Source organism: Muscardinus avellanarius (genome assembly GCF_963383645.1).
Source record: "Muscardinus avellanarius genome assembly, chromosome: 12".
In the NCBI taxonomy this organism is placed as follows: domain Eukaryota; kingdom Metazoa; phylum Chordata; class Mammalia; order Rodentia; family Gliridae; genus Muscardinus; species Muscardinus avellanarius.
Window position 1 is genome coordinate 66,854,405 of NC_137798.1, and position 14,159 is coordinate 66,868,563.

Sequence of the window (14,159 nt, forward strand, 5' to 3'; positions counted from 1 at the left end):
AGCCTAATGTTTCTTAAACTTGAACTTTCTGGCAGAACATTTATACTTTGTGTACCAAACAAGAAGACTGTCAGTGTTAAAAATAATTCTGGGAGGCTGAGACAGGAGGATCACAGTTTGTGGCCAGCCTCCATCTACTTAGACCTATTGAGGCCTCTGCAACTCAGACCCTGTTTCAAAAATAAAGAATAAAAAATAGGGCTGGGGTATAGCTCAGAGGTAGAATGCCCCCGGATTCCATCCCCAATACTGCAAAAAAAAAAAAAAAAAATGGGGGGGGGGACTGAATCTTTTTTTTTTGAAATGAGAATACATTATCATAGTTTAAGAGAGTAAGAATTTACTCTGAAATTTAATTTTTAACATTCTGTCATAAATTCTGTATAATTGAAGATGAAATTTGTATTTAGAACAATAGAAATAATAATGTTATTTGCAGATTATAACTATTTCCCATAAAATGTATGATCTTAGTACAGTTCTGATAATATTAATGACTATTTTATTTAAATTTGTTTCTTTTTTTGTCTTTCTCCTTTTTGGGGATTGAACCTAGGGGTATCCCACTTCTGAGCTATACTTCCCATGCTTTTTAATTTTTATTATTATTTTTTAAAATTTGAAACAGGGTCTCACTAAGTTGCTGAGGCTGGCTTCAAACCTGCAATCCTCCTGTCTCAGCCTCCCAAGTACTGGGATTACAGGTGTGTACCACCTCACCCAGGTTAAATTTTGTTTTCTTTAATAGAAATGTTTGTTACATGTTAGTGACTTTTGTCTTCATGACCTGGCAGTGGATTTGTGTATGATGTGTGTTTACTATTTTGTATATGATATGGTTAAGTATAAAAGATTTTTGCCTTATTTTTTGCTTTATTTTTAATATATTACATGGTCAGTAGTTTCTGTAACTGCTAACTTAATTTTCTACTTCTGTAATTATACATTCTTTAGTACTTGTTTTAAAGCTCTCTGGACTAATATATATGTATGTATACATGTATATGGATGTATGTATGTTTGTGTTCATATACATAAACGATTAGTCAATAAATTGTTGAAGTACAATACTTGAGTACTGACCTTTTTTTTTTGGTGGTACTGGGAATGGAACTGAGGAGCATTCTGCCTCCAAGCTACACTACTAGCCCTATTGTTTTTGTCTTTTTAATTTTGAAACAGGGTCTCACTGAGTTGCAAAAGGCCTCGCTAAGTAGCTAAGGCTGTCTGTGAACTGCGATTTCTGGTCTCAGCCACCAGAATTCTGGGATTACAAGCATGCACCACCACACCCAGCTGAGTACTCACTGTTTTAAATAAAACCCTTTAGAATGTACCTTTGATACAGAGTAGGTGATCATCACATACTTATTTCTATAGCTTCAAGTATGTTCCACCCTTAGTTCCTTCTTCCAGTCATGCTGTTGATTGTAGTCAATAGCAGATCTCTATCATGTAGTTGGTTCAATCTGTCTTACAGTTGTTTATACTGTTTTCATTATATGATTTAGAAATGTAAAGTCTTGGTGAATAAATCCATATCTGGGATATAAATAAGTCTCTTGTGAATGAAAATGTACGATATGTATATAATTTTTAGATCATAATACTAATGCTGATACAAATAAAACTGATTTATTAAAATTCATGCTGTCACATTAGCTACAAAAGGAATCGTTTCCCTTCCTGACTTCAGATGTATCTGATAATAGAGGAGGCAGTTTTCATAATAGGGACATTGGGCAGAACTTCTAGGATTTACACGGAGGGGATTGAGGATCCACTTGTATATCAGGGAATTCACAAGAACTTGTCCAATCACTAATGTTTACACAGATAACACAATGAATTGCAGTCTGTTTTCCACAAAATTACTTAGAAAATACAGGGTGTCATTTTACTTGTACATCAAGAAAAGTACCTCAGGATGGCTAAGTGCTCTGCTCAAATTCATGAAGTTGGTGATGTGTCGGATATAAACTCAGGCTCATGCCTGTAATTACAGTGTCTTTTTATGTAAGCCAACAGAAATAAAAATCCAGAGCCTGGCGTGGTGGTGCACGCTTGTAATCCCAGTACTTGGGAGGCTGAGACAGGAGGATCGAGGTTCACGAACAGCCTCAGCTACTTAGTGAGGCCCTCCGCAACTTAGTGAGACCCTGTTTCAAAATAAAGAATAAAAAATAGGGCTGGGGGTGTAGCTCTGAAGTCAAATGCCCCTGGTTTCTATCCCCACCCCCACCCCCACAAATCCAGAGGGGTGCCTTTAACCAGGAAAATTTTACTTCAAGATACCCCAAGTGCCAAGGAAAGCTTTTGTTTTTGTTTTGCTTTTTTTCTTTTTTTTGAGGGAGAAGAGTTTTATTAAATGACTTAATTACATTGAGAATCTCACCAACATAAATTTTCACCAAAGTGCTTCTAATTACCTTGAACTCTCTTCACCATTTCTTGTAGATTCCTCAAAAGGCTATTTCTTGTCATCTTCCAGAGAATGGTAGAGCTTATCATCAAGGGAGTTCATGGGACCTTGAGGTTCTGGTTCTTGAACACTAAAATGTAGCCAAATTAAAAGATGACTCATCAGTGGGGTAACTGCTTGTTCCGTGTGTTTCAGTCATTGGAGCTCGACTTTGATCACAAGTGTCAGTGATTAGAACTTCATTTTCATTAGCCTTATGCTGTGGATAAGTTGAAGCCTTGGGTGCTTTTCTTACTTCATTTGTACATACAGAGTGCTCCAATTCATTCTGTTTTTTCTGTGTATTGGATATGAAGATTCTCCTTTCTTTGTAGGCAGTTACTTGTAGGCAGCAATAACATTTCTTCACAGTCAAGCTCAGTTGCTTTATACTGTTGATCATTCTCTATTTTCTGCAGCCGTTGTTCAGAAGGCTTTTCTTTTTCTTCCTGAAGAATATTCTTTTCATTCATAAGCTCTGTGATAAGCTTAAGATATTTTCAAGCCGGGCGTGGTGGTGCATGCTTGTTATCCCAGCATTTGGGAGGCTGAGACCGGAGGATCACAATTCACAGACAGCCTCAGCTATTTAACGAGGCCCTTCACAACTCAGTTGAGACCCTGTTTCAAAAAATAAAAAGATGAAAAAATAGGGCTGGGGGTGTAGCTCGGAGGTACAATGCCCCTGGGTTCCATCCCTAGTACCATACACACACAAAAAAAGAAAATTGTAAACTCTTGCTGCTTTTCCACATATGTTCCTCAGTTACCGCATAGTACTCATATTATCCTGCTCTTAAACCAATCTTCTAAAACTTTAGGTTTCATGAGGAACTTTTTGTTCTCTCAGCTGTTGATTTTTGGTGAGGAATTCTAGTCCTTGTGCATCAAATGCTCTTTTCTTTTTCAGTTTGGTGACTTCTACTTGTACCTTGTACTTCTTTATCATGATACTCTTTAGTTTCGTACAAAGTTCCTTAAAGTTATTACTTATATCTGCAGAATTAGGGCTTCCACCACCACATCCAGAGATGTTCATCTTGCTTAATCAGCTCCACACTTCTATTTGCTTAATTCTACCTCCAAGCGACACCCCCAGCCCTATTTCTTATTCACTATTTTGAAACAGGGTCTCACAGTTGCAAAGGGCCTCACTGAGTAGTAGCTGAGGCTGTCCGCAAACTGCGATCCTCCTGTCTCGGCCTCCCAAATGCTGGGATTACAAGTGTGCGCCACGCCTGGCTGCTTACATTTTCTAACCTTTTCTGTTACATGTTATAGGTCTGTGGACAGCTGAAACACAGCGTTTGGGAGGTGAGATGGTCCAGCCCCTGGGAGGGGAGCGGACACCCTTAGAGGCTGGAAGGGATGGGATGGCGGCTCGCTCCCCTCTTTTGCCCTGCTTCCTCATCAGATCACCATAGCCTTGGCCCCCCAGGAAGGTTCATTTTAAAGCCTGTTGAATCTGAATGTTGGTGGCTCTGGCTTATGCAGTACATCACCAAACGGCATCATATACCCAAGTTAAGTGTTTAGCAAAAGCTGTATATAGTGTAGGGAACTGCTTACCAGCCAAGTGTGAGGAATCAATGTATTGCTTTTATTCTTTTGTTGTCCTACTATAGGTTGTTATTAGCATACCTAAAATTTTATCTGAGTTTATAACCCCTTCCTCATGAAACTTCAAAGATTTCCTTACTGTGAATGGATCAGTTCAGTGAAAGGAAACTTCCAGTCTTAAAAGCCAATGAAAGGTCTTGTCCCCTGAGACAACAGTTGTACCATTCGCAAGCCAAAAAACATATAATGAAACAACTATTTAGGCAAAGACTTTGTCTTATACAGAGATTTTCCTGAATAGTATATAGGAGGGAAAAGCATTAAAAACTCTAAATGGTACAGAATTATTTTACTGACTTGTTTGACTATATTAAGAACTGCACAGTGCTTTGAAAGTGCAAAGGTATCTATGCCAAACTTTCAAATAATTACAGCTGGAAATGGCAAGCTTTTGAAAAGTACTTGGATCAGGAAAACCAAAGTGACTATTAGTACTTAACATGATTTTCAGGTGATTTTCTTGACTAATACTTGACAGTTTATGTATTTATTATTTAAACAGATCCTCAAGTTGATGAGAGACAAAGCTCTCATGGCTTGATTGGCAACTGAAGGAGATGTTGATTTCCATTTTAAAATCAAATTAGATACGATATATATATATCTTTCCAATAGCCCACACTGGTTATGAAAAAACTTACATGTATATGAAGAGATAAAATATCTGACCTCTTTGAAAATGAACTTTATGAGCAGAACATTACTTTCATTTTGACATCAAGAACCTAGGGGAAAAAAGGGTACTTATTAATGCCTTTCTCACCCTTGATTCTTGAATAAATTATAGTCTGAAGAATGCTTGCTTTTAAAATAGCATGGAGAGAACTCTGTGGGTGCTTAACTATTCACATTTTCATTTATCTTTTGAACCACTGTGTAGTAATTTTCATTGCATTTTTCTTATTCCCTTTATTAAAGTAAATGTCAAAGCCTAGCCTTCAGGTTGTATAATCCCTTTTTGTATGGTATTTTTTATGCCTGAATTATTTGCTTGAATATACTGTAGATTGCAGGCTTTTTTTTTTTTTTAGGTAAATTGAAGAGGCTCGTTTAGGTTGTAAGGAGCAAAGGCACACTCTCATCGCCTTAAATGCTGTAGGCTTATTGTGAGAATAGTCAAGTAAGGCAATGACCTCGTCAACGGCCCAGCTTCTTGGAAAGCTTGAAAGACAGCTCTTTGTCACCTAGTGAATGCCAGCAGCTCAGGTGGCGGTGCGGTGTCCTCGCTTTCAGAGTGGACATACGTTGCTGTGGTGTCACAAGCATGTGGCTGTCCAGCTTCTCTGCCCGCTCTCCCTCTGCTACTTCTGTTGGCCTCTACTGTCCCTAAAGGAGGATCTGATTCTGTTAGTTATATTTCAAAGTAGCACCCCTGGTTGGGCAAAGATTCATTCAACCAGGTCATTTTGCTACTTGTCTCCCTGAAGTCATTTTGCTACTTGTCTCCCTGAAGTCTAAATTATTGGTTGTTCTTAAGTACAGCATAGATCCTTGGTACAGTTAATGGTGGCCTATGTAGCAAAGGGCATAGCCAGTTATGTTGAAGGACCCATTTCTGGCAGCTTTCTTCAGAAGAGGCTGTGAACAGGGCAGGCCTTCAGAATCTTATGATTTCTCTCAGTTGAGTCATGGATTTGACAAAACTCATAATGATGCTATGCGTTTTTGTCAATATTACAACTTCATGTTGTAATCAAGTGGCAAAAGTGTTTGCTTGCAGCATGCATGGTGGGAAAGAACAATGGCTCTGGGGCCTTACGGCTCTGGGATTACAGCGTGCATCTGTGACTTCATAAAATTTGTAATCAGTTAGAGATGTGTACCCTTAACTCAGTATAGTTACTTTTACTCCTTCCCATTCTTTGTGATATTATTGTCATATATTTTACCACAGTGTTACAAACCCCATTTTACATTTTTATTCTTGCTTTAAACAAAGAAAAAATAGAACAATCTTAAATTTATCCACATATAAACCATACCCACTGCTCTTTATTCCTTCATGCAAATCTGTGCCTTCATGTGAAACAATTTTCTTACAGACTGAAGAAATATTTAAAATATTACCCTCTTAAAGCACACAGCTCTGTCGGAGAGCAATTCTATCAATGTCTGAAAATGTCTTTATTTTTCTGATACTGGGGATTGAACCCATAGGCAATTTACCTGTGAGCTACATTTGCAGCCCTGTTTTGAGAGGTGTTTTTGAAGTAGGGTCTCACTAAATTGTAGAGGACCTCACTAAATTGCTTAAGCTGGCCTTGAACCTGCAGTCCTGTCTCAGCCTTTTTTTTTTTTTTTTTTTTGTGTGTGTGTGTGTGTGTGTGTGGTACTGGGGATAGAACCCTGGAGCATTCCACCTCTGAGACACACCCTCAGCCCTGTTTTTTATTCTTTATTTTTGAAACAGGGTCTCACTAAGTTGCGGAAGGCCTCACTAAGTAGCTGAGGCTGTCCTCGCACCGTGATCCTCTGGTCTCAGCCTCCTTAATGCTGGGATTACATGCATGTGCCACCACGCCTGGCTCAACCTTTTAAATAGTAGGATCACATGGAATTACAGGTGTGTACCACCACACCCAGCTCTTTCAACTTCAAAGATTGTAGTGGTTTCTTACCACGTTATACCTTTTCCTCTGGGTATTAAACCCAGGGCCTTGCTAAGGATGCACGCTAAGCACGTGCCCCACCACTAAGCTCCACTCCATCCCCTCTCTGGTTTAAGTTTTTTCTTTATTTTGTGCTTATTCGTAGTTTGATATGATGTGCCTAGTTTGTCTAGTATATCGTGTATATGTATTTTTCATAGTGTTCTCACTTCTCTTTCTATGTCTCCAATTTTATGTCTTTTAACTGCTTAGCTCTGTCCCACAGGTGGTTGTGCCTCTCGCCACCCATACGTTTTCTCTGCTTTAGATTCATTCTCTTTTTCTCTTTCTGTTTTGTTGTTGTTACTTGTTTAGTTTTGGGTAATGGGAATTGAGCCCAGGGTATCCTGCCTCCAAGATACACCCCCAGCCTCCTCCAAGATACACCCCCAGCCTTCAGTCCTTTTTTTTTTTGAAACAGGGTTTTGTGAAGTTGCTGAGGGTCTTGGAGAGTTGCGGAGCTGGTCTGGAACTTGTGATCCTCCTGTCTCGGCCTCCCAATTACTGGTTTTACAGCTATGTGCCACCACACCCAGTGAGTTCTGTGGACTTATCTTCAAGTTCATAATCCTTTTTTCTCTTGTATTTTTTAACCCCATTTAATAACTTTTTATATGTGTCATTTCTTAGTCCTAAGATTTTCACTTGGTTCCTTTTCATGGTTTTCATATCGTCATTGCAATGACCCATTTCTTCCCCTGCCTATCCACTTTATATATTCTATAGATTTATACTGGAGATTATAGTATATATACTGTGGGTTTTGTTAGTTTCCTTGTCATCTTAACAGATACCTGAGGCAATCAATTTATAAAAAGAAAAGGTCTGTTTTGACTCAGAGTTTTAGCAGTTGGCCCTTTTGGTGGCCTCATCCTCATGGCAGGAGTGCGTTTGGAGCAGGCTGGGAAGCAAAAGAGAGGAGACTGGGATCCCACAATTCCCTTTGAGGAATGCTCTCTAGGACCCAAACCTCCACTTGACCCTACATCTCAAAGGCTCCACCCCCTCCCAAGTGCACCAATTAGGAATCAGGCCTTTGGTTGACATTCCAGATCCAAACTACAACAGATTTATACTATAGATACTATGAAGTTAACATGTTTAGCCACCTTGAAGTCTCTGCTAATTCCAACAGTTCTATGGACTGATTTTTTTGTTGACAGTGGGTTATATTTCTTGGTTCCTTCCCCAGCCCCCCCCACCTAGTAATTTTTATTGTATAACAATATGTGTTAGACTCTGGATTCTATTGCCTTCCTTTGGAGAGTGTTTTATTTTGTTCTAGGAGACCTTTAAACTATTGACAGAGCATCTTGTAGAGACAGAGTTAAGGTGTTGATAGGGTGGATATCTCTTGGCTTTGTCCTTAGATTTAGGACACATCCCTTAGTCTTGGTAAATGCTCCTTATTTCTTTTTTTATCCCTTTTTTCATTTTTTGGTGGTACTGGGGTTCCTGAAAGCCCTTCTACATCTGGGCTACACTCCCAGACCTATTTTTTATATTTTCATTTAGAAACAGGGTCTCTTAAGCCAGTGCGACTGGCTTCGAACCTGCGTGATCCTCCTGTCTCCGCCTCCCAAGTGTGGGGATTTACAAGCGTGAGCCACCACGCCCGGCTACTGCTCCTTATTTCTAAAGCTAGCACTCTTGAAGTTAATGGGATATGTGAAATGCTTGTCATATCATTAACCTCGCAGGACTTGAACTTTGAACAGCTAGGTAGCTCCTGAAGTATCTGCTCAGTTCTTTCAGATCTCCAACGTTTATTGGTCTTAGAATCACGGGAGTTCTTGCCCTGTTTGCAACCAAAGATCAGAGTGAATTTTATATTCAGATTTTGGGGTTTCCCATTTCTGAGTTTGTACCCTTTAGAGATTTTCCATCTAGGCTTTTTTTTTTTTTAAAGGGTTTTGTTTTGTTTTGTTTTGTTTTTCTTTTTGGAACTGGGGATCAAACCCAGAGCACTGCCCCTACAAAGCAGGCACTTTGCCTCTGAGCTACATCCCAGCCCTGGGATTTTCCATCTTGATTTCTAACCACTCTAACAACCCCAACTCCATTCTCTGACTTCTCAAGTAGGGAAAGCCAGGCTCATTACTGAGTCCTACCTCCCTAGGGCCATGACAGGGAGCACACATGGGTAAAGCTGTTTAGACTTGGGTCTCTCCTTTCTGGGGTTGGATCTCTTACTGTTTCTATGACAGACAGGAATAGGTGATAGTCTATATATCCAGAAGTTACTGCATCTTCTTCATTGGATTTGCGCTCAGAGTTTCCCAGGCCATCAGGGTTCCATCTGGTACTCTTTGGAGTATAGCATGGTAACTCTTTTACATTGCCCAAATGCGATTTGATTGTAATTTAGTATCATATTAAGCTAATAGCTTGAAAAAAGTTGTATTCTGAAAAGATGTTTAAGACCTCTGATTTCTTCAAGAAGACTAATCTTCCCCAAATGCTAAGCACTGCAGAATCAAATTATGTCATTAATTTGTTTCTGGTTGCAAGCTATAAAGCCTGATCATCAGGCTAATTACAGATTTTGCCATGAGAAAAAATATTTTCATATATACCCATCTTCTTTTCTTTCATGCACTCTAATATGAGGTTTTAAAGTGTCTTATTTTAAGATGAATAAAAAAGGAAAGAAGACCTTCATGTAATTAGTTTCCAAAGGCTGGTTTTAAATACCTTATCATCATAGTAATTAATTAAGTAGGCCATGTTGGCTTCAGATGACTACGTAAAGGAAAGGTAGTGCTCACGAGATTTGTTGAATGTTAACTTCTTACAGTGTACACAATTGGAAATGGAGTGGACTTTGCTAACATCTCACAAATTGTTAACTCTTCTGCCTTGGTTGAATGTTTTAAATGGTTGGCTTATCTCTTAGTTTCCTGTAACATAATTGGTATACTTCCTTTTATACTAAAAGGGTATATACCATTTTATTACATGTGGTTAAATGAACATATTCTCTCTATAAATCTTAACTGGTTGCCCATAAAATTTTCGCAGTTAAACTTTGGTGTTGCATTTAAAAACTAAATACACTATTTTTTATTTAGAGAAAGTATGAAAAGCCGTTTTGTTTGCAATCAAATATTAAGGAACCAATCAAGAGATATAATTTGTCTTCTTTGGTTACCACAAACACATAACAAAACATTGAATTGTCAACAAAATTACTCATATATGTACTGTACTAGTAAATAACTATTACCCTTTCTGAAAATCCCTTAGATTACAAATATAATGCATCCATAAAACTACACTCTACAGAATTGGGACTAAATGTCTTTTTAATGTTTATGGATCTCCATAATTGGGACTTAATTGCTTCAGAGAAGAAAATGAAAAATGTAGAATGACTCCTCAGGGCTGTAAGGTAAGAATCCCTTTGTTCTTTAGTGGATTTACATATTTATTCTGATATTAACTTTTAGCAGAACAAGGAGAGTATCTCTAGCAATTTGTACAGTCTGAGTGACCACAGGGGATGAAATAAGGCAGGCGTGGGCTTCTAGGAAGGCCTCTGTTGGCCCCAACTTACATGCCAAGAGGGACTGGGTCCAAGCCAGGTCAGGGCTCTATCTACTTAGTTTCTAATTTTTACTTTTTTTCTTTAATTTTGGAGGGGTGTGTGTGTGTGTGTGTGTGTGTGTGTGCGTGTGTTAGTTATACACTGGGAATTGAACCCAGGGGCATTCTATACCCTAACCCTGTTTTATTTTTATTTTGAAACATGGTCTTACTAAATTGCATAGGGCCTTGCTAAGCTTCTGAGGCTGGCCGTGAACCTGTGAACCTTCTGTCTCAGTGTCCCGAGAACTGAGATTACAGGCATGTGTCACCATGTGCAGCTCTTCCTAGCCTTTTTTTATATTCTCTTGCTCTTTGATCAATTTTCCATCTTTTATTTCATCACATTTCAAGCAGGATTAGTTTACATTTTGTATCAGATCATTTCAGTATCTGAAGTTCAACAAGTCAGTACATTATTTGTTGTTCTTAACCCTCATTTCTGGTGGCTTGCATCTTTGTGGAATTTGGTGGTGGTGGTGGTGGTGGTGGTGGTGGTGGTGGTGGTGGTGGTGGTGGTGTGTGTGTGTGTGTGTGTGTGTGTGTGTGTGTGTGTGTGTGTGTTGGGGGGTACCGGGAATACAACCCAGAGGCCCGGACCTATTTTATATTTTATTTGGAAACAGTGTCTCACTAAGTTGCTGGGAGCCTCACTAAGTAGCTGAGGCTGGCTTCGAACCTGCGCGATCCTCCTGTCTCAGCCTCCTAAGTACTGGGATTACAAGTGTGTACCACCATGCCCAGCTTTGAATTTGTTGATTTTTTTATCTATCGGGAGCCCAAGTTTTCTTGAACTGAATCCTGTGGGTGTAATTTGGGAATGCTTTTCTTTGAGAAGATGTATGTCTGCTTCTGCTGTGAGCCAGGAATAGAGTTGCCCTGGCATCTCCAGACGTTGGAGTCCTGGGAGTGAAGCTCCCAGTTGGCCTCTTGATTGCAAGATTAATCAGGTCAACTGCTTCGCGGGTCTCCACCCTGCTGGCTTGGGCCTCACTGCCTCTTGCTCTGGGTTCAGCTCACTGTTTTCTTTTTCTCTTGGAGATCCCCCTATTTTATAAGGAGCACAGGAATGTGTTACAAGTACTTTTGCCGTCATATTTTGTGGTGCTAGGCATTGAATCTAGGGCTTTGTGCGCACTAGGCAAGCACTCTGCCACCGCATAGTTTTCATTGCAATAAAGAACACAGAGAAAGTGAGTGATATAGTGAGAGGCTGAGCATGAGATCAGTAGGTCAAGATGTTCTAAACATTTAGAAAATAGTTGGGAGCTGGGCATGGTGATACATGCTTGTAATCCCAGCATTCTGGAGGTGAGACCAGAGGACCACGGTTCACGGACAGCCTCAGCAACTCACAACTTGCGACTCAGTGAGACCCTGTTTCAAAAATAAAAAGACTGAAGCCAGGTGTGGTGGCGCACGCTTGTAATCCCAGCATTCGGGAGGCTGAGACAGGAGGATCGTGGTTCTCAGACAGCCTCAGCTACTTAGTGAGGCCCTTTGCAACTCAGTAAGACTCTGTTTCAAAATAAAGAATAAAAAGTAGGGCAGGGGTTTTAGCTCAGAGGTTGAATGTCCCTGGGTTCCATACCCAGACCTGTAAATAAAATAAAACAAAATAAAATAAAATGACTAAAAAATAGGACTGGGAGTATAGCTCAGAGGTAGAATGTCGTTAGGTTCCATCCCAGTACTGCAAAAAGAAAAAAAAAGAAAAAGAAAAAAAAGAAAAGAAAAAAGAGTCGGGTGTGGTGGCGCACACTTGCATTCCCAGTACTTGGAACCCAGGAGCTTTCTACCTCCGGGCTATACTCCCAGACCTATTTTATACTTTATTTGGAAACAGGGTCTCACTAAGTTGCTGAGAGCCTCACTAAGTAGCCAATGCTGGCTTCAAACCCGTGTGATTCTCCTGTCTCAGCCTCCCAAGCGCGGGGATTACAAGCGTGCGCCACCACGCCCGGCTGGTGCATGCTTTTAATCCCAGCACTTGGGAGGCTGAGACCGGAGGATTGTGGTTCACGGACAGCCTCAGCTACTTAATGAGGCCCTTTGCAACTCAGTGAGACCCTGTTTCAAAATAAAGAATAAAGAAGAAACAGGGCTTGGGATGTATCTCAGAGGTAGAATGCCCCTGGCTTCCATTCCCTGAAAAAAAAAAAAAAAAAGAAAGAAAGAAAGAAAAGAAGAAAAGAAAAAAAAATGAAAGAAAAAAGAAACATTGATATTGCAAACTAGAATTTTTTAATTATTAATTTTTTTGTGGTACTGGAGATTGAACCCAGGGGCATTGCACCTCTGAGATACACCCCTAGCCCTATTTTTTTATTCTTTATTTTTAAAACAGGGTCTCACTATGTTGCAGAGGCCTCACTAAGTAGCTGAGGCTGTCCTTGAACCTGCAATCCTCCTGTCTCAGCCTCCCAAGTACTGGAATTATAAGCATGTACCATCATGCCAGGCTATTGCAAACTAGAATTTTAAACTTAACCTGAATTTCCCCGTATGCTTACCCAACTCTATTCTCTTGTGTCAAATGGAAAAAAAAATACTCAGAGGTAGAGTAGATGTTTTATTTTCTTATAGCCATAAAGCCATTTTAAATAGGAGTTATGCCTTGAATAAAACACAGCTTTGAAAAATTATACCTGCTGGGCAAGGTGGCACACACTTGTAATGCTAGTACTTAGGAGGCTGAGCTGGGAGGGTCACTGGTTCACAGCCAGCCTCAGCAACTTAGCAAGGCTCTCTACAACTTGGTGAGGCCTGTGTCAAAAATCAGACTGGGCTGGGGGTGTAAGTTAGTAAAATGCCTCTGAGTTCAACCCTTAGAACCACACCCATACACCTACACCCATATGTGTGTGTGTGTGTATGTGTGTGTGTATACATTTGTGTGTAGAGGATATATATATACATATATATATATATGTATATATATATATCTCATATACATATGTATGTATATATATGCATGTATCCTATTATTTTAACTAAAAAGTCAAGTACTTTGACAAAGAATTAAAGTTACTTTGCCTGGAGAAAAGAAAGCAGTGGTGTGGTTCTCTAATTCTTAAAACTTTTTACTGTGCCGTCCTCCCATAGATTGACGTGTCTCAACCTAACCCTTAAGATGACCAGTATTAAGAAGTGGCAGCCGGGCGTGGTGGCACACTCCTGTAATCCCAGCATTCGGGAAGCCGAGATGGGAGGGTCGCAGTTCGTGGACAGCTTCAGCTACTTGGTGAGGCCCTCTGTAATTTAGTGAGACCCTGTTTCAGAATAAAGACTAAAAAATAGGGCTGGGGGTGTAGCTTGGAGGTAGAATGCCCTTGAGTTCCATCCCCAGTACCACACACACACACACACACACACACACACACACACACACACACAGAAGTGGAGCCTTCATGAGATGATTAGGTCAAGAGGGAGCAAAGAGTCTTCATGAATGGTATTCATAAGAGGGTTAGTATCTTTATAAGAGGGGTGCCAGGGAGAACCTTCACCCCTTCCACCATAAGTTACAGGAAGGAACAGGCCCTTGATCTCGGACTTTCTGCTCTAGGACGCGTTTTGAGCAGCAGGGCTATCACTTCGACCTAGTTGTCTTCCTGGTCTCCTGACTCTTTCCCCCTTACCTCATCTAGATTCCTACTTATATCCCTTTAGGGAATGCCTTGTCTGTACATGGGCTAGTTTAGGGGCAACCTGCAGCAGATGACATAACCATGAACCTGTGGTTGAGGCCACTGAGTCTCTGCAGTGCCTGGGAACTTCAGCCACCGAGCCTCAGGGCCAGTTCCCAGCCCCTGCCTTCCCCTGCTAGACTAGAATTTCCCCTG